The following is a 2,948-nucleotide window of genomic DNA, read 5'->3' as shown; positions in this document are numbered from 1 at the left end:
GATTCGAGGTGTGATTTATGGAAACCCTGGGCATCCTGACCAAATTCCTTATATTGATGTTTGGATTGATGTTGTTTCTGATGCCCCTAAATACTTACAGAGTTGCAGTCGTGCACCCGTTACTGTAATGGCAGCCATACCCCAGGGTTTTAAGAAGCCCCCACCGGTGTTGCAGGGACCTCCCTCGGAGGATGACTGGTATCCGCCACCCTATAATGGAAATGGGGGTAGACGTCCTCCTCCGGAGGGACCGGGACCTCCTGTAACCCGGTCTAGGGGTCATAGGCCACCTTCCCCTGATTCAACCTCCCTGAAAAGAGCCAGTATCTGTTCAAGCCCCATTGAAGGTGATTCCAGGAGGTGGCGGTGAGCCTACTGTCATCTACTCGCCATTCAGTACTAGTGATTTATATAATTGGAAATTGCAAACGCCATCCTTTTCAGAGAAACCACAAGGACTAACCTCCCTTTTAGAGTCTATTTTCTTTACCCATCAGCCCACTTGGGATGATTGCCAACAGCTCTTACAGGTCTTATTCACTACTGAAGAAAAGGAAAGAATTTTGCGGGAGGCGGCTAGAGGAGTAACAGACCCAAATGGGCAGCCTACAGCAGACTTAACCAGGTTACAGGCTGTGTTTCCGACTCAACGTCCCCAGTGAGATCCAAATACAGATCAAGGTAAGGAGGCTCTCCTAAGGTATCGCCAGTTTCTGCTACAGGGACTCCGGGCTGCTGCACGTAGACCAATAAATCTGTCCAAGGTAAGTGAAGTAATTCAGACTAAGGACGAGTCACCTGCAGCATTCTTGGAAAGACTATTAGAGTCTTACAGCCTATATACACCTATTGACCCGGAGGACCCCAACAATAGAAGAGCCATTAATTTGGCCTTTGTTAGCCAGTCGGACCCTGACATTAGAAAGAAGTTACAGAGATTGGAAGGTTTTGAGGGAGAAAATTTATCCAAATTATTAGAAATAGCTCAGAAGGTCTTTAACAATAGGGACGGTGTGCAAAAGGTCATGTTTGTGGGACAACAAGGAAACCGACCTCCTTGGAAAAAAAAAACCCTAACCATAGAGGGGGACCTAGCAACGAAGAAGGCCAAAATAGAAAACCTAGGCTAGGAAGAGACCAATGTGCTATTTGCAAAAAGAAAGGACATTGGAAGAATGAGTGCCCTGAAAAGGAGCAACCAGGAGGTGAGAAGAAAAAAGGCCCCTCATTCTTTTGGAAGATGAATAAGGATGTCAGGGCTCTTATCTAATGAGCCCCCGAGAGCCCAAGGTAACTTTACAAGTAGGGGGCAAACCTGTGAACTTTTTAGCTGATACTGGTGCAACTTACTCAGTTTTAACAGAAACTGCTGGTCTGTTATCCAAAGAAAAGACTGTAATTCAAGGAGCCACTGGGAAAGGGAAGGCATACCCATGGACACAGGCAAAAATTACTGACTTGGGAAAGGGAACCATCATGCATTCGTTTTTAGTTATGCCTGAATGTCCTTTTCCTTTGCTTGGAAGAGATTTGCTCCAGAAATTAAAAGCCACTATTTAAGCAACGAGTGGCATATCTCTCAAAGAGACTAGATCCGGTGGCTGGAGGAAGGCATAGTTGCCTGAGAGCACTAGCTGCTACTGCTATATTGACCAAAGACGCTTTAAAATTGACCTTGGGCCAAAATATTGAAATTGTGGCTCCACATGCAGTTGAAGCCATGTTGCGCAGCCCTCCTGAAAGATGGATTTCCAACGCCTGGATTACTCAGTACCAGGTACTGTTGCTTAACCCCCCACAGACCCAGTTTTTGAAAACTGCAGCCCTGAACCCTGCCACGCTGCTCCCAGATGATGACCCGCAGGCTCCATTGCATCACTGTGTTCAGCACCTTGAGCAGGTAACTGGAATACGGCCAGACTTGAAGGATGAGCCGTGGCCTAATCCGGATGCGGTATTATTTACCAATGGAAGCAGTTTTGTATCCGACGGAGTAAGGTATGCCGGGGCAGCCATAGTAACGGTCAGGGATGTGATATGGGCACAGGCCCTAAGCCATGGGACATCGGCACAGAGGGCTGAACTTATAGCTCTAACACAAGCTTTACGGTGGGGAAAGGATAAAACTGTAAACATCTATACTGATAGCCGATATGCCTTTGCAACGGCACATGTACATGGAGCCCTGTACAAGGAAAGAAGACTATTAACATCAGGGGGAAAGAAAATTAAGAACAAGGAGCAGATTTTGGCTCTTTTGGAGGCTATCTGGCTACCTAAGAAAGTGGCTATTATCCATTGCCCCGGCCATCAAAAAGGGGAAGGAGCGGGAGAAAAAGGAAACCGCTTGGCAGATAAAACAGCAAAGGAAGTAGCCAGAAAACCAGTGGGGACTAACGTCATAATTGGTCCCCTTCTTGTGCCCCCCTTGGCACAGGCTCCAAACTATAGCCCCCAAGATATAGAGTTGGGGAAGCAACTGCACGGGAAGTTTGAACATGGGTGGCTTTGGATTCCAGATGGAAGGCCGGTCCTCCCTGCTGCGCTCGGTAACACCTTAATTAGCCAGATGCATAATGCTACCCATCTTGGAGGAACTAAGTTAATTGAACTGCTAAAAAGAGACTATTATATTCCTGGACTAACCTCAAAGGCTCGGGATGTAAGTGCACGATGCCCAATATGTGCACAGGTCAACTCTCGCCCCATCCCAAAGGAAAATATCGGCACTTGATTAAGAGGACAAGCTCCTGGAGAGCATTGGGAAGTGGACTTTACAGAAGTTGCTCCTGGCACTTTTGGATTTAAATATCTTCTGGTATTCATTGACACCTATTCTGGATGGACTGAGGCCTTCCCCACAAAAAAAGGAAACTGCACAAGTAGTAGCTAAGAAATTAATTACAGAAATAGTGCCTCGATTTGGCTTGCCCTTATCATTGGGGTCC

Source organism: Pteropus medius, unplaced genomic scaffold (genome assembly GCF_902729225.1).
Source record: "Pteropus medius unplaced genomic scaffold, Ma_sr-lr_union100, whole genome shotgun sequence".
In the NCBI taxonomy this organism is placed as follows: Eukaryota; Metazoa; Chordata; class Mammalia; order Chiroptera; family Pteropodidae; genus Pteropus; species Pteropus medius.
Note: the sequence above shows the minus strand (reverse complement) of the source record.